Source organism: Pleurodeles waltl, unplaced genomic scaffold, assembly GCF_031143425.1.
Source record: "Pleurodeles waltl isolate 20211129_DDA unplaced genomic scaffold, aPleWal1.hap1.20221129 scaffold_119, whole genome shotgun sequence".
In the NCBI taxonomy this organism is placed as follows: Eukaryota; Metazoa; Chordata; class Amphibia; order Caudata; family Salamandridae; genus Pleurodeles; species Pleurodeles waltl.
In genome coordinates, this window is record NW_027149825.1 from 927,130 (window position 1) to 951,987 (window position 24,858).

Genomic DNA, 24,858 nt, shown 5'->3' on the forward strand with positions numbered 1-24,858 from the left:
GGTACCAGGGGATCCAATGGGCTGCAGCATGCATTATGCTACCATGGGGAGCACATGCAAAGTGTTCTGCAGGCCTGCCATTGCAGCCTGCGGGAAAGCATAAATGCACCATTTTTCACCATAGCTCACTGAACAAGGTCACTGTAAGTCACCCCTATGAAGGGCCCTCCGAGCTCAGAGGGCATGGTGCAAGTACCTGTGTGTGATGGCACCCCTGCACTAGCAGAGGTGCCCCCACGAACTACAGATCCATTTTCATGGACCTTATGAGTGCAGGGATGCCATTTTGTGTGTGTACTGGACATAGGGCACTACCTATGTCCAGCTACATAATGGTTACTCCTAACTTAGGCATATTTGGTATCAACATGTCGGAATCATACCCCAATACTGTTGCTGGCATTGGCAGTACTATTCCATGCACTCTGGGGGCTCCTTAGAAGGCCCCCAGCATTGCTCCTACCAGCCTTCTAGGGTTTTCCCGGACAGCCCAAGCTGCCGTCACCCCTTAGATAGGTTTCTGTCCTCCTGCTGCTTGAATAGCTCAAGCCTAGGAAGGCAGAAGAACGAGTTACTTACCTTCGGTAACGACTTTTCTGGTGGATACATTAGCTACCTGTGGATTCCTCACCTCATGAATACTCCCATGGCGCCAGCATTCGACGGAAATCTTCTTACTAGTCTCTGCACGTCGACGAGGACGTCACTGTCTCGCACGCGACGCCGTCTGACGTCATACAGGCAATAAGAGGTCCTCGACGACGTGCAGACGTCAGTACCAATCATTTTTTACGTGCATGAGAACAACCAGGCAATGCAATGAAAGAGCAAGGCAACATCCATTATATTGTAAAAATACACCACATTGTATGAATAACTGTAAATCTTTTTATGTACATATATATATATATATATATATATATATATATATATATATATATATATATATATAAAAAACTCTCTTTTCAAAATATATACACACACCAAGTATATACATAAAGATATATACACCTATACATATATATATATATATATATATATATATAAATATATTATATATACATCTATTGCACCCTCAAAGACCAAGAGGAGCGCACTCAAGGATTACTTGGCAAGACCATAAAGGCAACGGGGAGGCGGGTGGGACCGTGAGGAATCCACAGGTAGCTAATGTATCCACCAGAAAAGTCGTTACCGAAGGTAAGTAACTCGTTCTTCTGATGGATACAACTACCTGTGGATTCCTCACCTCATGAATAGAGTCCCAAAGCAGTACCACGCCCGGCGGTGGGTGCCTAAATGGTCAAACCAAGAAATCCTGCAGCACTGACCGTGCAAAATGACCGTCCCTTCTAACCTCAGAATCTAAACAGTAATGTTTTGCAAAAGTGTGAAGGGACGACCAAGTTGCGGCCTTGCAGATGTCGACCACAGGAACACCTCTGGCTAAGGCCGAAGTGGCCGACTTAGCTCTGGTGGAATGAGCTCTAATGCCCTCAGGAGGATCCTTCTTTGCCAAAGAGTAACATATTTTAATGCAAAGAACAACCCACCTGGATAGTGTTCTCTTGTGGACTGCCTTTCCTCTCCTCTTGCCCACGTATCCAATAAACAGCTGATCCTCCAGCCTGAAATCCCTTGTTCTATCGATAAAGAAGCTCAACGCTCTCTTTGGGTCCAGACGGTGCAGTCTTTCTTCCTCTTTGGAAGGATGAGGCGGAGGATAGAACGTGGACAAACTAATTGCCTGAGCCAAATGGAAGGGTGAAACAACCTTCGGGAGGAAAGCAGCCTTGGTCCTCAACACCACCTTATCCCCATAAAAAGTTGTATAAGGGGGTTTTACTGATAAGGCCTGCAACTCACTCACTCTCCTTGCTGATGTTATAGCTATCAGGAAGACTGTTTTTAAAACCAAATACCTCAAGGGGCAAGAATGCATAGGTTCAAAAGGGGACCCCATAAGGAAAGTCAGGACTAAGGACAAATCCCATTGCGGCATAACGAATGGCTTTGGAGGATATTGATTTAGAAGACCTTTCAAGAATCTGATAACAATAGGGGATTTAAATAAAGATGGTTGGTCTGGAAGACATATGAAGGCTGACAAGGCCGATAAATAACCTTTAATGGTAGCCACTGCACAACCTTTCTGCGCCAGAGATAGAGCAAAAGACAAAACGTCCGATAGATGAGCATGTAAAGGATCAATCTGCCTCTCTCCACACCACGCAACAAATTTAGACCACCTATTAGCGTAGATAGATTTAGTGGAGTGTCGCCTGGCCGCTAATATAACATCCACTACCTCAGGCGGGAGAGAGAAGGAACTCAGGTTGCCCCGTTCAATCTCCAGGCATGTAGGTGCAGACTCTGGAGGTTGGGGTGTAGAACCTGCCCCTGCGACTGTGAGAGGAGGTCTGCCCTGAAAGGGAGACGGAGCGGCGGGCACGTTGAGAGTTGGAGAAGGTCGGAGTACCACACCCTCCTTGGCCAATCCGGAGCTATTAAGATTACTAGAGCCCGGTCTTGGCGAATCTTCCTCAATACTCGAGGAATCAAGGGTATGGGAGGAAACGCGTAAAGCAACTGGCCGCACCAGGTCATTTGAAACGCGTCCCCCAACGCTTCCTGCATCGGATACTGAAGGCTGCAGAACAACGGACAATGCGCGTTCTCTCGAGTGGCGAACAGATCTACCCGAGGAAACCCCCACTTCTGGAAGATTAAACGGACTTGATCTGGATGGAGACGCCACTCGTGGTCTGCCGAGAAGTGGCGACTGAGACTGTCCGCACGCACGTTCAAAACTCCGGACAGATGGTTTGCTATCAAGCAAATCCGATGGTCCTTTGCCCAGGACCATAGTCGAAGAGCTTCTCTGCAGAGAAGGTACGACCCCACTCCTCCCTGCTTGTTTATGTACCACATCGTGGTAGTATTGTCCGTTAGGACCTGTACCGACTGACCACGAAGGGAAGGGAGGAAGGCCTTGAGAGCCAGACGTACAGCCCGTAACTCTAACAGATTGATGTGAAAAATCTGTTCCTCTGGAGACCAAAGACCTTTGATCTCCAGATCCCCCAGATGAGCTCCCCACCCTAGAGTGGAAGCATCCGTTATGACTGTGGCCACTGGTGGCGACTGCTGGAACGGCTTTCCTTGTGAAAGATTGTTGCTTGCAATCCACCACTTCAAATCCACAGCAGCATCTCTGGAGATCTTGACAGTACCCTCTAGATCCCCTCTGTGTTGAGACTACTGCCTTCGGAGGCACCACTGAAGAGCCCTCATGTGCCAGCGAGCATGCGTGACCAACAGAATGCAGGAGGCAAAAAGACCGAGCAGACGAAGGACCTTGAGGACTGGAACCACCGCTCCATTTCGAAACATTGGAACCAAATCCTGAATATCTTGAATCCGCTGAGGCGGAGGAAAGGCCCGACCCAATGTTGTATCCAGTACTGCCCCTATGAACAGGAGGCGCTGAGAGGGCTCTAGGTGAGATTTGGGCTCGTTCACCGAAAAGCCCAGGTCGAACAACAACTGGGTTGTTGACTGCAGATGACGCAACACAAGCTCCGGGGACTTGGCTTTGATCAACCAATCGTCCAAGTAAGGGAATACTGCTATCCCCTTCCTTCTGAGCTCTGCCGCAACCACCGACATCACCTTCGTGAAGACTCGAGGTGCTGAAGTAAGACCAAACGGAAGGACCGCAAACTGGTAGTGTTGCGATCCCACCACAAACCGGAGATACTTCCTGTGTGACTTGAGTATCGGGATATGAAAGTAAGCATCCTGCAAGTCGACAGACACCATCCAGTCTTCCATGTTCAACGCCAAAAGAACGAGTTACTTACCTTCGGTAACGACTTTTCTGGTGGATACATTAGCTACCTGTGGATTCCTCACCTGATGAATACTCCCATGGCGCCAGCATTTGACGGAAATCTTCTTACTAGTCTCTGCACGTCGACGAGGACATCACTCTAGCCCACGCGACGCCGTCTGACGTCATACAGGCAATAAGAAGTCCTCGCCGACGTGCCGATGACAGTACCAACATTTTTTACGTGCATGAGAATAATAATAATAACCCAATGCAATGAAAGAGCAAAGCAACATCTCTTAATATTGTAAATCACACAACATTGCAATAAAATAGCTGTAGATTTAATATAACTTTTTTTTTTTTTTTTTTTTTAAACAAATAAATATATTTATACATACGAATCATGTATATACCCAATATATATATAGATTTATATATAAATATACACATATATACAAATATCATACATGCAAAATGTATTGCAACTTTGAAGACCAAAAGGAGCACACTCAAGGATTGCTTGGAGAGACCAAAAAGGCAACGGGGAGGCGGGTGGGACCGTGAGGAATCCACAGGTAGCTAATGTATCCACCAGAAAAGTCGTTACCGAAGGTAAGTAACTCGTTCTTCTGATGGATACAACTACCTGTGGATTCCTCACCTGATGAATAGAGTCCCAAAGCAGTACCACGCCCGGCGGTGGGTGCCTAAATGGTCAAACCAAGAAATCCTGCAGCACTGACCGTGCAAAATGACCGTCCCTTCTGACCTCAGAGTCCAAACAGTAATGTTTCACAAAAGTGTGAAGGGACGACCAAGCTGCGGCCTTGCAGATGTCAACCACAGGAACACCCCTGGCCAAGGCCGAAGAGGCCGACTTAGCTCTGGTGGAGTGAGCTCTAATGCCCTCAGGCGGATCCTTCTTTGCCAAAGAGTAACAGATTTTAATGCAAAGAACAACCCACCTGGAGAGTGTTCTCTTGTGGACTGCCTTTCCTCTCCTCTTGCCCACGTATCCGACAAACAGCTGATCCTCCAGCCTGATATCCTTCATTCTGTCGATATAGAAGCTCAACGCCCTTTTTGGGTCCAGGCGATGTAGTCTTTCTTCCTCCTTTGAAGGATGAGGCGGAGGATAAAACGTGGACAAAGTGATTGTCTGAGCCAAATGGAAGGGTGAAACAACCTTCGGAAGGAAAGCAGCCTTGGTCCTCAACACCACCTTATCCCCATAAAACGTTATATAAGGGGGTTTAACCGATAAGGCCTGCAACTCACTCACTCTCCTTGCAGATGTTATAGCTACCAGGAATACTGTTTTAATAACCAAATACCTTAAGGGGCAAGAATGCATAGGCTCAAAAGGGGACCCCATAAGGAAAGTCAGGACCAAGGACAAATCCCATTGAGGCATAACGAATGGTTTTGGAGGATATTGATTCAGAAGACCTTTCAAGAATCTGAGAACAATAGGGGATTTAAATAACGATGGTTGGTCTGGAAGACAAATGAAGGCTGACAAGGCCGACAAATAACCCTTAATGGTAGCTACTGCACAACCTTTCTGCGCTAGAGACAGTGCAAAAGACAAAACATGTGACAGATGAGCATGTAAGGGATCAATCTGTCTCTCTCCACACCACATAACAAATTTAGACCACCTATTAGCGTAGATAGATTTAGTGGAGTGTCGCCTGGCCGCTAAGATAACATCCACTACATCAGGCGGGAGAGAGAAGGAACTCAGGTTGCCCCGTTCAATCTCCAAGCATGTAGGTGCAGACTCTGGAGGTTGGGGTGTAAAACCTGCCCCTGCGACTGCGAGAGGAGGTCTGCCCTGAGAGGGAGACGGAGCGGAGGGCACAGTGAGAGTTGGAGAAGGTCGGAGTACCATACCCTCCTTGGCCAATCCGGAGCTATTAAGATGACTTGGGCCCGGTCTTGGCGAATTTTCCTCAACACTCGAGGAATCAAGGGTATGGGGGGAAACGCGTAAAGCAACTGGTCGCACCAGGTTATCTGAAACACGTCCCCCAACGCTCCCTGCATCGGATACTGGAGGCTGCAGAATAACGGGCAATGCGCGTTCTCCCGAGTGGCAAACAGATCTATCCGAGGAAACCCCCACATCTGGAAGATTAAACAGACTTGATCTGGATGGAGACGCCACTCGTGGTCTGCCGAGAATTGGCGACTGAGACTGTCCGCACGTACATTCAAGACCCCGGCCAGATGATTTGCCACCAAGCAAATCTGATGGTCCTTTGCCCAGGACCATAGCCGAAGAGCTTCTCTGCAGAGAAGGTACGACCCTACTCCTCCCTGTTTGTTTATGTACCACATCGTGGTAGTATTGTCCGTCAGGACCTGTACCGACTGACCACGAAGGGATGGGAGGAAGGCCTTGAGAGCCAAACGTACAGCCCGTAACTCCAACAGATTGATATGAAACACCTGTTCCTCTGGAGACCAAAGCCCTTTGATCTCCAGATCCCCCAGATGAGCTCCCCATCCTAGGGTGGAGGCATCCGTTATTACCGTGGCCACTGGTGGCGACTGCGCGAACGGCTTCCCCTGTGAAAGATTGTTGCCCGCAATCCACCACTTCAATTCCACAGCAGCATCTCTGGAGATCTTGACAGTACCTTCTAAATCTCCCTTGTGTTGAGACCACTGCCTTCGGAGGCACCACTGAAGAGCCCTCATGTGCCAGCGAGCATGCGTGACCAACAGAATGCAGGAGGCGAACAGACCGAGCAGACGAAGGACCTTGAGGACTGGAACTACCGCTCCATTTCGAAACATTGGAACCAATTCCTGAATATCTTGAATCCGCTGAGGCGGAGGAAAGGCTCGACTCAATGTTGTATCCAGTACTGCCCCTATGAACAGGAGGCGCTGAGAGGGCTCCAGGTGAGATTTGGGCACGTTCACCGAAAAGCCCAGGTCGAACAACAACTGGGTTGTTGACTGCAGATGATGCGACACAAGCTCCGGGGACTTGGCTTTGATCAACCAGTCGTCCAAGTAAGGGAATACTGCTATCCCCCTCCTTCTGAGCTCCGCCGCAACCACTGACATCACCTTTGTGAAGACTCGAGGTGCTGAAGTAAGACCAAACGGGAGGACCGCAAACTGATAGTGCTGCGACCCTACCACAAACCGGAGATACTTCCTGTGCGACTTGAGTATCGGGATATGAAAGTAAGCATCCTGCAAGTCGACAGACACCATCCAATCTTCCTTGTTCAACGCCAAAAGCACCTGTGCTAGGGTCAGCATCTTGAACTTTTCCTGTTTGAGGAACCAATTCAAGATCCTCAGATCCAGGATTGGTCTCAACTGACCATCCTTTTTGGGAATCAGGAAGTATCTTGAGTAACAACCTCGACCCTTTTCCTACTCTGGGACCAACTCTACCGCGCCCTTTGAAAGGAGGACTTGAACCTCCTGTTCTAGCAACAGGAGGTGTTCTTCTGAACAATAAGATGGGCGGGGCGGGATGAGGGGCGGAAACTCCCGAAAGGGAAGGGTGTAGCCTTTTCCCACAACACTGAGAACCCAAGTGTCTGACGTAACAGTCTCCCATTTGGTGAGAAAATGCTGTAATCTTCCCCCTACAGGAGAGGAGTGAGTGGGAAATGGTGGAAGCCTAAGGCTGCTTCCCCTGCTGCACCCCGCCAGAGGATGAGGAAGAGGCAGAGTGCTGCTGAGAAGCTCCCCTGGTGCGGACCCTACCCCTCCCCCTAAAAGATCTATAGGGATGGGAAGAGGCAGGTTGCTGATATCTTCCCCGAAAGGAAGAGGAATAAGAGCCACGCCCAAATCCCCGAAACCTCCTGAAGAATCTGGAAGAGGCCGTGGAAGAAGGAGCTTGCAGTCCCAACGACTTAGCCGTGGCCCTGCTCTCCTTAAACCGTTCCAAGGCCGAATCAGCCTTAGCCCCAAACAGTTTGTCCCCATCAAACGGGAGATCCAACAATGTGGACTGTACATCTGCCGAAAAGCCCGAGTTACGGAGCCAGGCCTGTCTCCTTTCCACCACAGTTGTGCCCATTGCTCTGGCTACCGAGTCGGTGGTATCCAGTCCCGTCTGGATAATTTGGGTCGCAGCAGCCTGGGCATCAGAGACAAGATCCAAAAGACCCTGGGGAAGCTCTGTAAACGAAGAGGAGATGTCATCCATCAGAGCATGAATATACCTCCCCAGGATACAGGTTGCATTGGTGGCTTTTAATGCCAGACTGCAGGACGAAAAAATCTTCTTCGACTGCGCCTCCAGCTTTTTTGAATCTCTGTCCCCAGGCACCGTCGGAAAGGAACCAGGCGCTGACTTGGACGAACAGGAGGCCTGCACAACCAAGCTCTCCGGCGTAGGGTGCCTAGATAGGAAACCAGGATCAGTTGGAGCCGTCCGATACCTCCTAGCCACGGCTCTGTGAACTGCTGGGGAAGATGCCGGCTTCTTCCACACCTCTAAAACCGGATCCAGCAGAGCGTCATTAAAAGGTAATAGAGGCTCCGCCGCGGCTGAGGCCGGATGCAACACCTCTGTCAAAAGGTTTTGTTTCGCCTCCACCACCGGCAAAGGCAGGTCCAAAAAACTAGCTGCCTTCCGTACCACTGTATGAAAGGAAGCAGCTTCCTCTGTATATTCCCCCGGGGACGAAAGGTCCCACTCAGGGGAAGTGTCCAGCCCACTGGCCGACTCCAGTCCACGCAGCCCATCACCCGAGTCCTCTAGCTCTCCTTCCTCTAGGGCTCGTTGGTACTCCTGCTCTTCTAGTACCCGGAGAGCACGCCTCCTTGAATGCAGTCGTTGCTCAATCCGCGGAGTCGACAATACCTCCGCCGAAGTCGGAGATCGGCGCCGATCTTCCGAAGCCACCGACGCCGCATCCGGCGCCACAGGTAACTTCGGCGCCGACTGAAGAGCAGTTGAAACGGATGGACCCACCGGAGTCACAGGCCGAAATCACGACGTCGACGGGATGGAAATCCCTGGGGCCAATCCCTCCGAAGCCACCGGAGCGGCCACCGGCGCCGACACTGGCGCCGAGCCCACGTTCCCAAACGGGAGAAAGGGCATAAAGGGTGCTGGCCGAAGAGGCGCAGGATCACCCAAAGAAAAGGCCAAAGGCCCAGCCGGAGCACCCCCTGGAGCCATCTGTTGGAAGATGGCATACATCGCATTCAAGAATGCGGAACTATCGGCTCCAGGGGTGGGAAAAGCCGGATACTGGGGTGCCTGACTCGGAGGCGACCCCGACCTCGGCGTCTGCGCCGGAGAAAACACTTGAGGCTCCAATACCTCAATCACCGACGCCTGTCCAGGCGAAGTTGGAGACGCCGGAGAGGGCAACGGCGTCGAAGGATGCAGCGTCACCGTGGGGCTGACCTCCCATGTCCTTCGGCGCCGATCCGGAGACCTGGAACGAGCCTCCCTTGAATGACGCCGAGATTCTCTACGGCGCCGGGAGTCTCGATGACGCCGATGTCTTGGAGAAGACTTTTTCTTGTGATGCTTCTCCTTTGACTTGGCCATAAACAGCTTCGCCTCGCGTTCTTTAAGGGCCTTCGGATTCATGTGCTGACATGAATCACAAGTCGAGACGTCGTGGTCGGAGCTCAAACACCAAAGGCAATCGGAATGAGGATCCGTCACCGACATCTTGCCTCCACACTCACGACAAGGCTTAAATCCAGACTTTCTCTGCGACATTATTTCCACAGAGAAAGAGTACGCAGCAAGATATACACTGTAACCGCAAGAGTAACAGTTGCTCCCTCGAAGATAACCGTTTCGAATGCACGGAAAAAAGGGAACTGACGTCTGCACGTCGTCGAGGACCTCTTATTGCCTGTATGACGTCAGACGGCGTCGCGTGCGAGACAGTGACGTCCTCGTCGACGTGCAGAGACTAGTAAGAAGATTTCCGTCGAATGCTGGCGCCATGGGAGTATTCATGAGGTGAGGAATCCACAGGTAGTTGTATCCATCAGAACAAAGGATTTCCTTTGGGAGAGGAGGTAAAACCCTCTCCCTTTGGAAATAGGTGTTATACGGTGTAAGGAAATGCCTCCTTGGCATGGTTACCCCCTGACTTTTTGCCTTTGCTGATGCTATGTTTTGAATTGAAAGTGTGCTGAGGCCTGCTAACCAGGCCCCAGCACCAGTGTTCTTTCCCTAACCTGTACTTTTGATTCCACAATTGGCACACCCTGGCACCCAGATAAGTCCCTTGTAACTGGTACCTCTGGTACCAAGGGCCCTGATGCCAGGGAAGGTCTCCAAGGGCTGCAGCATGTATTATGCCACCCTAGAGACCCCTCACCCAGCACAGACACACTGCTTACCAGCTTGTGTGTGCTAGTGAGAACAAAATGAGTAAGTCGACATGGCACTCCCCTCAGGGTGCCATGCCAGCCTCTCACTGCCTATGCAGTATAGGTAAGACACCCCTCTAGCAGGCCTTACAGCCCTAAGGCAGGGTGCACTATACCATAGGTGAGGGTACCAGTGCATGAGCACTGTGCCCCTACAGTGTCTAAGCAAAACCTTAGACATTGTAAGTGCAGGGTAGCCATAAGAGTATATGGTCTGGGAGTCTGTTTTACACGAACTCCACAGCACCATAATGGCTACACTGAAAACAGTGTACATTTTATTGTAAAATACACCACAGAGGGCACCTTAGAGGTGCCCCCTGAAACTTAACCGACTATCTGTGTAGGCTGACTGGTTCTAGCAGCCTGCCACACTAGAGACATGTTGCTGGCCCCATGGGGAGAGTGCCTTTGTCACTCTGAGGCCAGTAACAAAGCCTGCACTGGGTGGAGATGCTAACACCTCCCCCAGACAGGAGCTGCAACACCTGGCGGTGAGCCTCAAAGGCTCACCCCTTTGTCACAGCACCGCAGGACACTCCAGCTAGTGGAGTTGCCCGCCCCCTCCGGCCCCGGCCCCCACTTTTGGCGGCAAGGCCGGAGAAAATAATGAGAATAACAAGGAGGAGTCACTGGCCAGTGAGGACAGCCCCTAAGGTGTCCTGAGCTGAGGTGACTAACTTTTAGAAATCCTCCATCTTGCAGATGGAGGATTCCCCCAATAGGATTAGGGATGTGACCCCCTCCCCTTGGGAGGGGGCAGAAAGAGGGTGTACTCACCCTCAGGGCTAGTAGCCATTGGCTACTAACCCCCCAGACCTAAACACGCCCTTAAATTTAGTATTTAAGGGCTCTCCCTGAACCTAGAAACTAGATTCCTGCAACAACAAGAAGAAGGACTGCCTAGCTGAAAACCCCTGCAGAGGAAGACCAGAAGACAACAACTGCCTTGGCTCCAGAAACTCACCGGCCTGTCTCCTGCCTTCCAAAGAACTCTGCTCCAGCGACGCCTTCCAAAGGGACCAGCGAACTCTGCATCCTCTGTGGACTGCCCTGCTTCGACGACGACAAGAAACTCCCGAGGACAGCGGACCTGCTCCAAAAAAGACTGAAACTTTATCCAAAGGAGCAGCTTTAAAGAACCCTGCAATCTCCCTGCAAGAAGCGTGAGACTTGCAACACTGCACCCGGCGACCCCGACTCGGCTGGTGGAGAACCAACACCTCAGGGAGGACCCCCGGACTACTCTACGACTGTGAGTACCAAAACCTGTCCCCCCTGAGCCCCCACAGCGCCGCCTGCAGAGGGAATCCCGAGGCTTCCCCTGACCGCGACTCTCTGAAACCTAAGTCCCGACGCCTGGAAAAGACCCTGCACCCGCAGACCCCAGGACCTGAAGGACCGGACTTTCACTGCAGAAGTGACCCCCAGGAGTCCCTCTCCCTTGCCCAAGTGGAGGTTTCCCCGAGGAAGCCCACCCTTGCCTGCCTGCAGCGCTAGAGAGATCCCTTGATCTCTCATTGACTTCCATTGCGAACCAGACGCTTGTTCTAACACTGCACCCGGCCGCCCCCGCGCCGCTGAGGGTGAAATTTCTGTGTGGGCTTGTGTCCCCCCCGGTGCCCTACCAAACCCCCCTGGTCTGCCCTCCGAAGACGCGGGTACTTACCTGCTGGCAGACTGGAACCGGGGCACCCCCTTCTCTCCATTGAAGCCTATGCGTTTTGGGCACCACTTTGAACTCTGCATCTGACCGGCCCTGAGCTGCTGGTGTGGTAACTTTGGGGTTGCTCTGAACCCCCAACGGTGGGCTACCTTGGACCAAGAACTGAACCCTGTAAGTGTCTTACTTACCTGGTAAAACTAACAAAAACTTACCTCCCCCAGGAACTGTGAAAATTGCACTAAGTGTCCACTTTTAAACTAGCTATTTGTGAATAACTTGAAAGGTATACATGCAATTGAAACGATTCAAAGTTCCTAATGTACTTACCTGCAATACCTTTCAAACAAGATATTACATGTTAAATTTGAACCTGTGGTTCTTAAAATAAACTAAGAAAATATATTTTTCTATACAAAACCTATTGGCTGGATTTGTCTCTGAGTGTGTGTACCTCATTTATTGTCTATGTGTATGTACAACAAATGCTTAACACTACTCCTTGGATAAGCCTACTGCTCGACCACACTACCACAAAATAGAGCATTAGTATTATCTCTTTTTACCACTATTTTACCTCTAAGGGGAACCCTTGGACTCTGTGCATGCTATTCCTTACTTTGAAATAGCACATACAGAGACAACTTCCTACATACGGCTTGGGAGGGGTAGCCTGCCCAAGCCACTAGTATGGTTTGAAGGGCACATTTGGTGCCATCCGTGCTTAAAGCAGTCTACACTGGTTCAGGGACCTCCAATCCCTGCTCTGGTGTGAAACTGTGCAATGGAAACGGGACTGACCGCTCCCCTGTCTATCACCACCCCAAGGGTGGTGCCCAGAGATCCTCCAGAGGGTCCCTGGGTTCTGCCATCTTGAATCCAAGGTTGGCAAGGACCTCTGGGAGCATATAAGTGGTCAGGCCGGGCAGGTGAGATTGCAAGATTCAAGCAAGACTACTCTGCAACCTCTACTTTTAATTCTTACCACTGGAACCGCGACTGGACCCTTCAGGAACCGACAATCTGCATCCATGACAAAGACTCTGCTTGCAACATTGTTTCCACAGCTCCTTGCAGCTTCAGCAACATTTCCCCGGCTGTGCATCCTCCGAGGGCGGCAAGTCTTCAGTCGGCATGAGAAGGAAGGAGGAGTCTCCCTTGGAGTGAAGGAGTCACTCCCCTGCATCTGCAGGGATCAACTGCAACAAAGACCGGCTGCATGGATCTCCTCTCATCCAGAGCTGTGTGGATCCTGCATCACGGTTGGGGGTCTGGAGTAGTCCTCTTGGTCCTCTCTGCCAGGTGTCAAACTTTGGTGGAGGTAAGCCCGTGCCTTCCCACGGAGGACAGCACCCCTGTGCACCAGGTCTCTTGCAGCCACCAAGGCTTGTTTGCATTTCCTCCAAGGAATCTTCAGGCTCAGTGTAGCCCCAGCCATCAGGACGCGTTCCTGCGACACAGCCCTCTGTGTGCTTCTCCTGCAGCGTGGGACCCTTCTCCAGTTGTGCTGCGTGGGCTTCTCTGTGACTCCTGGTTCCTCGTCCAGTGAGTCTCCTGTGGGGGCTGCCTCCTCTTCTGTGGACTCTCTGCCTGGGCCTTCCTGGTCCCCAGCAGCTCCACTTTTGCTTCACCAAGACATCTGCCTTTGCCAGGGCATGTTGGTGTCTTTTCCATGCCACTGTGACTGCAACCATCCATCCAGCATGGGACGTCGACTACATCCTCCAGGGACTCTTCACCTGCTCCAGGGCTGCATTACTGACTGTCTTCGTCCTATCGTTGACCAACTCCTGCATCTACAGCTGGGAGGGTAGTAGCTCCTACTCCTCCAGGACTCTTCTGTGACTTACTGACTTGGTCCCCTTCTCCTACAGATCTTCCTCTTTAGGAATCCACCACTGGTTTCTTGCATTTTCTTCCTTTTGGGTGTTTGGGGAAAGTCTAGTAACTTACTCCCTTCTTCCTGGTCGCTAGGGGGCACTGTGGTACTTGCCCATGGGGTTTCCTAGTACCCCCAGCTGCCCTCTACACATTCCACTTACCTAGATGGGGGCCCTGTGTTCGCTTTCCATTTACATTTCACTGAACAGACTGCATTAATAGAATTAAACCGCATCCTTCGAGAAGTGTGTTATGAAAAAAAAGAGTCACAGGTTGAAGCTTGCATTGTGAGTGAACTGAGTCAATGCTCTTTCTTGTTTCAGAATTGAGCCCTACAAACACACACAACATTTTAAACATAATGTTTACACATTAAAATTAGATTCTTCAATAATACAAGTCTGTATAAATCACAGTTCAAAGTTAAGGTCTAAATAGACATAACCTGCCAGCTACAAATGTTAAAAAATAACAATCTACCTCTATATAAATGATTTGGCATTACAGTACCCTACTACTCAACTTTCCTCAACCAACTTGACATTACACGCTCCCTCTAGCAGCGTGTACCCTTTTACCTGCAGTCACAGTACATACAAGTTATCAATAAAAATTTAATTCTGTGACGCGCATATGCGAAATCGCATTCAGACCAGATCCTACTAGTGTTAATAATAGCCTTTTTTTTTTTATTTTATTTTTTTTACAAATTGTAACCTTTACCTTTGGTACACAAATCCTATGTACAACAAAACATTCAGAGGACAGATACTAATAACAAAGTACAGAGGTCAAATAAAGTGCAGGTCAAATCATAGTGCCAATGACAATAAATTAGAATAAACACATTAAATGTTAACAGCCTTACAGTCAGTAGTTGGGATATTCAAACCCCATGTACAATAAGATAAGATATTAAAGTACAGATACCAATACTGTATATAAAAACGCTACCCGTTGTATATATTCTATAAGCCAAACATCTCTAATTCTCATCTCCTGGCTCCCAAAAAATGCTATGCATTACCGTGAGGCTAGTTCAAAACCTTTCTTACACACAACCAGGCTGCTAAAGGTATGAAGCTACAGGTTCAAAAATAATGTAATCATCCATCCATAAATAAATAAATAATAGAAAGCTAGGGCAGTGTTAACAGAGCCAACATCGTATTACCTAAACAAGGGAAGCACCCATCTTTTTACATAAATAATATATTTTGTGAAAAAAACACAAAAGAGTGCAAAATGTTATCTTTTCCCCCATGCATACAATCACAATATGTGCTTCCTCTCTGAAGTCTTGCACATTTAACAAGGCAATTCCTGGAAGGAAATGGCCAATCTGAATTGTATTTGCAGTGTACGCTTCAGTTCTGGATAGATTTGGTCCAGATAGGGCTTCCAACCGGGATCTACTCAGCTAAAAGTAGTTTCTCAACAAACTGCCTGTAGCTATCTTTGGGTCCTACCTGCATTTGTAATAGTAATCTTTCACATGATCGGTGGTATCACACCCAACCTTATCTGCTCATAAGCTCCCCCCCGCTGTTTCATTTCAATTAGAAAATTCCTCACATGCGCCAACCAATTTCTTTGACTCAGACCACCACATCTAGAAACATCCTCCAAGAGTCGCTCATATATGGTGGCCTTATGGATCCTTACCAGCCTGATTCAGCACAGCACCGGTTTTACTGCTGCTAAAAGATGGGAGTTAGCCCAAGCTCCATTCGAAGTGCTACGAAGAGGCGTCATCTGGTCCCAACTTTAACAGAGCCCTCAAAAAGTTATTTACTACTACTTGCAACTAACCTAAATTACCATAAACCCAGAGTTTAGCCCCATAAATTGCAGCTCCTACATCCTTGGGCTTATATACCTGAAGTGTGGTACTAATTCTGCAATCACCTGCTTTTTGCCTAAATTTTAACAGGGCTGTAATAAGGATGTTCTGGCCTTCAACATTTGGGCCTTCCAGCTAAGTTTCTCCGTAAACCATTTCCCAAGATAATACTTTACACTCTAAATAACATTGTGTCAGCAGCTTCCTCTTTAATCCCGGAGATTATCCTAATACCATGACATTAGTCTTACTGCAGTTGATGGTAAAAGCATTCATATTATAATAATCATTAAAACGTTTTACCTACCTATGCAATGAGGTCTCTGTTTGAGCCAACAGAACTGCATCATCTGCAAAAAAGAGGATCACATTTTCTGGCCAGCCACTATAGTTACATCAATAGGATTCTCCAACAGGAGGTCAACAACATCATTTTGAAAGAGACTTAAGAGTAGAGATCCTAACACACATCCCTGATGAACGCCTTTTTCTACCGGAAATGTTATGCTACATTTGCCAGCTGATCCATGCCTCACATTAGCCATGATGTCTGTATGGAGGGCCATTATTATACTTAATATGGAACCCACTACTCTTTGCATAGTAAACGTTTCCCAAAGCCTTGTCTGATCAACAAGATTGAATGCAGACTGCAAGTCAATAAACGTGAGGCACAATGATGCTTTTTTGATTTCAACATATTTACGGCATATCATATATATGCCATACAATTTGATCAACTGTTCCCTTCCTAGACCTGAAGCCTGCCTGTAACTGTTAAATATTTTCTTTATCTATCCAACCATGGAGTCAAGTTAATATAGCTTTTCCAAGAATTTTACCTGCGCTATCTAAAACATAAATGAGGCCATAGTTTCATTGTTTTTTTTTTAATAAACAGGTACAAAGACTAACGAGAGTCATAACTGAAGAAATCACTGGCTTTGGTGGAATTTAATACTTTGGTAAGTACCGTAGTCTATTGGTGGAGATCTTCTTGGAAGAGATCTGTAGGCGTCAGATACGAACCTTTATATTTTTTCATATTGTCAATGTCCTTTCCACTTCTGCTACTAAGATACTAGTCAAGAGATACAATGCATTTCTTAAACAATATAGATCCCACCTACAGAGTTGACTCAAGTAGTTAATCCACTCCCTTGGGCCTATGTGACATTCTAGCTTATTCGTCTTTCCCTTCTCTACCTGGGAAACAACCCACCAAAATCTCTTGGTATTCTTTCCATACGCTGCTTTTTTCAGTTCAGCCCATAGGGTAATCTCTGCTGCTTGCTTCTTAAATCTTAGCAAATATTTATATTCCCTCCTAGAAACTTGTAAAAACCCTTCACTGCATCATCATAGCAACGTGGGTCAAGTGCCTGCAAGACTATGTTTCATGGCATAGTACACTATCAATCCAGCTAGGGCAATAATGAGTACTCAAAGTTCTATTTGCTGCTAGTCCTGACTAAGAGGGGATAATGGTCCCTCTTCACAACTGTCATATCAACCAAATTTCCTCACAATTCTACATTAACTAAGGTACAATCAATCAGAGAAGCCCTTTTTACCATTACTATAGGTCATCATCACCGGACTATCATAAGAGTTGCGTCCATTCAGAAAATGTGAATGGATTTGTAAGAAAATCTGAAAAGTGCTCTCCTTTCTTGGATAGTTTTCCTAAATGAATATCCAGATATTAGACACCTAGCCAATTATCCTCAGACAGTATCTCTTTGTTAAGAATTTCATAAGTCAATTGAGTGTTAGAAACCCCACAAATCAGCGCCTTATGGCTACCCTACTTGGGCATCCCTCTGTCCCTTATACTTTCAACATATTCAATAAAATTCCTCTAAATCGCCTCGACTTCAGGTGACCACCCAGGCAGAATATATACATTTAGAAAATCGACAATAAAAACTTCTTTAGCAGTCGTTGTTAGCCTAAAATGCGTCACATTAAGGGTAAGGGAATTGCTTCCCAGATGCTCTACCTAGCAATTTATCTTTGTTGATAAACACTTCCCCACGAACGCACCCCACCCAAACGGGTCACTTTATCCGTACTCCAAAAACCCACTTACAGGGTTTTCTGACTAAGACCATGTTTCCTGGAAACACCATACTGCATAATTGTTGGTGAATTTTAGTCATTCCTCATCCTCCACTCTACTAGCCAAACGCAACACACTCACTGAGAGCCACATCGGAGTTGCTGCAATTTAGAAAGGCCTGAAGACCTGGCTCTTCCTGAGGTACTTCCATTCTGCTGTCAGAAGTTGGGATGTACACTTGCAGCTAAATAGTTCCTTGTATGCTAGCACCAGGATACCAGTTTTGGTAATAGCACTTTATAAATACCATAAGCAAATAAATAAGGACATACTCAAATCGTCTCTGCAGCTCCAACACAATTTAGCATTTGGGTGACTTGTGCAACTCTGATTTTTTTTTTTCCATACTAATATTGAAAGTATCTGTTTTACTTTGATTCTTCTGCTCCCTTTGCTCCCCCAATACAATCTTCCATCAATTATTTTTTCTGATCTAATTCTTGTTTCATCTGCTACCACATGCCCCTGTATTTCTATCAAGCCTGGTGCCCTGCTGAACCCCCGTCATACCCACATCCTTGCGTGTTACCATGCTCAAGATAGCGCTTCTGTAACTGAACTCTGTAATACTTCCCTCTTTTGTCCCACTGTTCCCAGGTAGTGAAAACAAGTCTTTGTAGATCCACTTTAAAGAAGGACTCTGCTGCAGTCCATTATTCTTCCCTGTTTGAACAATAGAAACTCACTCTACTTTGGTCTTACTTCCTGCGCACCATTCTAGAGACCATGCAGAATACTGCCAACCAAGCTAACTGTAGGTCTTCAAAGTCAGACCTCCGTCACGCTAAACTCCTTGATTTTTGCTGGCTTGCCACAGCCAAATGCCCACTCTTTAAAACTATGTGTTTTTATCACCAACATATCTCCAAGGAAGAGATCCCAGCCATTGATAGTGTTGTTTACTCAATATCATCCGTATCACATGCTGTGCTCTAAATAAGAAACTGTTTTGTTTCTTACCAGGAGCCAAAAGCCAAGCCTTTTTCCAATCTTGCAGCAAAGCACTGGAACTTGCAGCCTCGTTCCCTATCGTCTTCAAACTAATCACCTCAATTTGCCCAAAATGATAAAAATGAAATGATGTTTGACATTTATCTCCCGTTTCAGAATCCAGTTGACTTAATTCAGAACTTTTTCAGGTAAAAAAAGGTTTATAAACTAAATGAATTCATTTCTTCAAGAATTCACCAGAGAAAGAGAACATGAATAAAAACTCTTTCAAGCAAAAAGTGTACAAAAATAAAACAAGCACTGGCAAAGACAATAAGCTCTTGCCTACGAGAGATTTTTGCTTTGGCAATGTTTTAGCCAGGATGTTCAACAGTACGGATACTTTCTAGTGTGGCTACAATTACTAACAAAGCTGGATGCATCATAGTCTTTTATTATTATTTTTAGCCATCCTTCACCACAGACACACTGCTATACAGCATGGCTACAAAATATTGTCAAAGATAGCAACTTCCATGCTGCATAGCATGAACAAAAGGAGATGGCAGAGCCAATAGTCTCAAAGGTGAGACCTATTGACTTTGCCCCTGCTCGTTGGGTCTCGGCACAACACCAAAGAGATTCTGAGCCAATGAAAATGAAAAAGAAAATGACACTTGACAAAAATTCCTATTACACAAAGAAAGCAACTGTGTCCATGTCTTAGTGAAACTACATTTGAAAGTTTATAAAATCTGTTGTCACAATTAAAGCAGATAACATCTGATGTCAGGAACATCCACTTCTAAAAAGAAAGGTGCTTCTTGGAAGTGCATGTGCCACACTAAAATATAGCTACAAATGGCAAGAGGTTCAACAAAGACAACTGGGAAGAAGAAAAAATAAGTGAATATTAACTGGCAACCACCATGCTTATATGCATAAAATTATAAAAATGAAGATAGCAAAACAATAGACAACCCCTTTAAACAGGGTCTAGCATGAATCATCACAGTGAAACCCCCAGGGTTTGACAGAGGGGAGTGGGTGGTAAGTGCCAAAACCCCTGCCTACTATGGTAATCTGTGAAATTACATATAACAACCACTTGCAATACAATCGGTCTCATATTTGCTCCGCTTAGAGCTATTGGCATTGTAAATTCCTAACTGGACTTTTCTTGTCACATAAATTGAAACTGAAAAGTAAAACAGTTGACAAAAGCGAGCAGATTCAAAGTGCCATGGCCGCCATGAGCGCAAGAGAGACAAGAAAGGAAAAAAAGGTTTGCTCATGGTCAAACAGATCGGCAATCATGCATTATCCATGTAACAGGGTCAGTCTGCAAAGCACTAACAAAACGTTCCCAAGCAGGGACAAACGTAAAGCATTTACCAATCATAATGGGTTTTTGAAAGGGAAGCCCACGAACAGGTGAAAGTGATAGGCGTGCGGTGAGCGTGTTTAAAATCCCACAAAACTAACAACAGGACAAATAGCTTGCTCGTTCGACCTAAAAAAACACCTGCTTGCGGCCTGTAATACAATTTGATAACCAACTATTAAAGGCTTAGTGGCTTTTCCAAATTAATAAGCTAGGCCAATTGCCTTTGTCATAACATTTCATAATAAGTAGACCAGACCTATGGCATTGGATATAATGTTTCCCACTAAAACTATCAGGCCTAGGTCGTAGCGTTGTATAGCCATTTTAGTAATGTCTCTAGGCAAGTTATTTTAGCAACTAGGCCTGCCGCTTGTGCACTTTAGCCCAATTATATTTTATTCTGCTTCATTTTTATTACTTCAGAATTAGCCACATTCGTGGAGCTGTTTTATTTTCTTTATCTAGTTCTTATTTCGCATAGAAAAGCATTGCGTTTCTAGCAAGACATTCTTTTCATTTTATGCTTTCCCCAAGGCTGCGGAGAGGTAGAGTTGCCAGCAAAGTTGTACACTGCTTCTCCAACATTCACAGAAATGCACACATTCTTACGTGGGGACATTTTCTCAGAATGTCAGCTGTTTTATTATAAAATCATTTCTCTGTCCCACACACATTAGAGGGAGATTCCAGTCAGATGACCAGGACTGCATGCTGATTGACTTTGCTACAGCTGCTTGCTGAGACTACCTGGGGATGGTGTCTCTAGACAATAGGCTTCCTTGCTCAGGTATGGGGGAATGATGTCTTCAGAGGGGGAATCCTAAAGGGCAGATTAGGGCTAATCACGCTGTGCTCTAACATAGCTTAGGAAGGAACCACATATCACGTACAGTGACAGTATGGTGGGACTTTTCCTGCGTTTCACTTTTCTTGGCACCATCTTGCTTCTAGTGCGTTTCATCATTCTGATTATTGCAATTCTTGCCATTTTACCTAAGACGCAGTTGCTTCAATAAATTTTATTGAACCATTTCCTGCCTCTGTTTGTCTTTGCATATGTGGGACTAATGTAACAGGATGAGATGTGATACACCAGGATTTCCCTGAGAAGTCATTCCTGTCATACGCCCAATTGCCAACAGATCATCCTTGCTCTTGGGTGGAGTGCTGCTAGTTGGCCGGAAATGGATTAGCCTGACAGTTGTCACATGGTGTGGGATTGGACTCAGTTGCCCACAATTCAGGCGATGCTGCTGCCCAAATTCAGCAGCCTCATTAGGACAATGAGAACCCACGCAACATGGCGTCGCCGACATTTGGTCAGGCACTAATTTTCGGATCCTGCCAAGTATTTCTGTCTCACTACCTGCTAAACTCACCTCAATACTATATACGGTGACGTGCGTGGTATTGAGGATTTCTTCCTTAGCTAGGTAGGTAGTAACTAACCAGCGCTGTAGGTTGTTAAAGTTTGAACCTTAAAAGGATCAATCCCTATTTGATGTCCTTATCTCCGAACAGGTATATCCACCATGGTCAACCCACAACGGGTGGTAATTGCAGTAAACATGCGACCTCCCCTCACTGCTCGTTTGTTAGCCCAGGGGGGTCCGGTAACATTTGTAGTTTAGGCTCACCCAGTCTCCAGAACAGAAATATTCTATTCTTGGGTCACTTTTTCAGCAGTTGAGAACACCAATACATTTCATCACACCTGCTAACATACATGCACAACACAGAGCTTATGTATATTTAGAGATACCTCTATCTTTTCAAGACCCTAACAACTGGCTTGATGGCGCCCCACCACACACAATATTACATGTTAGGGTAGGTCCTCTGTGCAATGATGGTCACATTACACATTATCTTCGTATCTCCGATCCCAACCCTTGAGGCTGTCACCAAAGCTAGTGTTCCTAACACAAAAGCACCACATCCATGTTGGATTCAATGGGCAATGTTTGACGGCCACTGATATAGACTATATTTTTGAGCTGAAATTACAAACTCAAGAACTTTAACAGTATGAACTTGAATACCCTCTTCCCACAAACACATTGCCTATCAAGCAATACCAAACAATTCTGTACACTGATGATTGGCCCAGCCCGCAGTAGGCACAAAACATCAATACTCCACCGCTTGCGCAGTCGTGAGTGGCCACATGAGAGATGTTGAATTCCACCCACAACACACTTACATGCAGACCTTAGGGGACTGCCCTGCACAAATAGCAGAGCTCAAGGCTCTGGTGACAACATTAGAACACACAGATCCAGAACAGATAACGTTAATAACCTGTGATTCCTGCTATTGTATCCACTTCTTCAATGAATATTTGCATTGCTGGCACCAGAATGGGTTCAGAGATTCAAAAGGCAACAACATTAAACAGAGGCTCCTGTGAGAAGAAAGTAGCGCTCAGAAGCAGACGCTACCTAATGTCCATGTTGTACCTACACTGAGTCATCAGCATGTTGGAATACACACTACTGGCGATACCTTGGCTGAAAAAAAAAAAATCTAAGTCAGTAGTAGCTAAGGCTTCTATTGCTGCAATATCTTGTTCTCGAACGAGGTTGGCTGATTAAACACTGGCTGCTGTGAAAGCTTCGGCTGACGGCAAGCCCATGCCAAGGGCATATCCTCGAAAATATTCTTACAGCATATCTAGCCTCAATACTACCATAGTAACAGTACCAGGGGTAGATTGTGTGATCCCAAGCAAAGATCAAAGACTGGAATTGATTAAAGGAGCGAAAGAGGGAGTTGCTTCTGCCCATGCTATTGTGGCAGCTACTATTTTACTATTACAAGCATGCTACTGGTAGCCAGGTCTATACAAACAGACCAAGCAGAATGTCCTTTGTTGTGACATCTGTCAGCAAATAAAAAAGTCCATCATCAAACGCCCACAGCAGACATTCCTCCTAATTTCCAAACCTTTACAATGTTTGTACTTGGACCGCAGTAGTCCCCTGACACCTGATAGTGCATACAAATACATCCTGGTCCCTGTAGACTCATGCTCTGGATTTCTAAGGGTTTGGCCACAAAGCTCAGCTGACGCTCAGACTTGTTATTAAAGATTTACAAGTCTTTATCGACACATATGCAGTTGCGGCTTCCCACTCAGACCAGGGCCCTGCTTTTGCCTCAAGGGCATTCAGGGACAGCACGGCTTCGTTAGGGGTCCAACTGTATTATTCGTCTCCATTTCAGCCCGTGTCATGGAGCGAAGAAACCGGGATTTAAAGCAATCCTTAACAACCAGAGTATAAGGTACCTGTTGTAGTTGGCTTAATCATCTGTATGGAGTCAGGAGAGCACTTACTAATCATCCCAGAAAGGTTCCTGGGGGAGGAGGCCGTGCCACATATGAAAGCCTGTTCAGAACACAAATGTATGTTCCAGATCTTGATGGTCCTGGCGCGGAGGCGGTAGTTGAACCTTTTGACACAAATGAAGATGTCAATGTCTTGCAGGACTCACAACAATTCCGTGAAAACAATGCTTCTGCCAATGCTGCCTCCCTGGGAATAGGGGATGCACCAATAACACCCACTGTTTGGATTCCTAAAGTTGGGGGCCTAGTGTGTGAAAAAAAAAAAAAAACTGTAGTGAAAAGGGAGCTTGGTCCTCCCTATTGGGCACCGGTTCCAGTCCTGGGAATACATAGTATAAGACTGTCACTCTACCGCCTCTGCCTGGTTCTAAAGAAAATCGCTTTGTCTCCATCAACAATGTCAAGCTACACCATATGGCCGATCCTGTACAGCAGACCTAAAGGACTCCTGGGTAGTACCTGAATCCCTCTCACTACAGACCAGGGTATGTTCCTCTACATGTTTTATGCAGCAATGCTGACACGTCTCCGAGCTTGGGGAGGGTTGAAAATGATCTTTCTTTAGTCCCATTAACTTCTCCTGCGACAAGAAAGGTGTAGGAAGTTGGCTCTGTATGCACTATTTCAAAGTAAGGAATAGTATGCACAGAGTCCAAGGGTTCCCCTTAGAGGTAAGATAGTGGCAGCAAGAGATAATTCTAATGCTCTATTTTGTGGTAGTGTGGTCGAGCAGTAGGCTTATCAAAGGAGTAGTGTTAAGCATTTGTTGTACATACACAAGCAATAAATGAGGAACACACACTCAAAGACAATTCCAGGCCAATAGGTTTTTGTATAGAAAAATATATTTTCTTAGTTTATTTTAGGAACCACAGGTTCAAGATTTACATGTAATACTTTAAATGAAAGGTATTGCAGGTGGGTACTTTAGAAACTTTGAATTAGCAAAATAGCATATACAGTTTTCACATAAATCACATATAGCTATTTTAAAACTAGACACAGTGCAATTTTCAACAGTTCCTGGGGGGAGTAAGAGTTTGTTAGTTTTTGCAGGTAAGTAAACCACCTACGGGGTTCAAGTTTGGGTCCAAGGTAGCCCACCGTTGGGGGGTTCAGAGCAACCCCAAAGTTACCACACCAGCAGCTCAGGGCCGGTCCGGTGCAGAGGTCAAAGTGGTGCCCAAAACACATAGGCTTCAATGGAGAAGGGGGTGCCCTGGTTCCAGTCTGCCAGCAGGTAAGTACCCGTGTCTTTGGGGGGCAGACCAGGGGGGTCTTGTAGGGCACCGGGGGGGGGGGGGGGGGGGGGGGGGACACAAGTCAGCACAGAAAGTACACCCTCAGCAGCGCGGGGGCGGCCGGGTGCAGTGTGCAAACACGCATCGGTTTTTCAATAGGTTTCAATGGGAGACCAAGGGGTCTCTTCAGCGATGCAGGTAGGCAAGGGGGGGGCTCCTC

At 46.8% G+C, this 24,858-nt stretch overlaps 1 protein-coding gene across 3 annotated transcripts in view; it reads right to left on the reverse strand.

The window, feature by feature from the left end:
* The window catches only part of TRIM33 (tripartite motif containing 33), a 502,696-nt gene that overhangs the window by 418,574 nt on the left and 59,264 nt on the right, over positions 1–24,858 (reverse strand). The gene's annotated exons all lie outside the window — the stretch shown is intronic.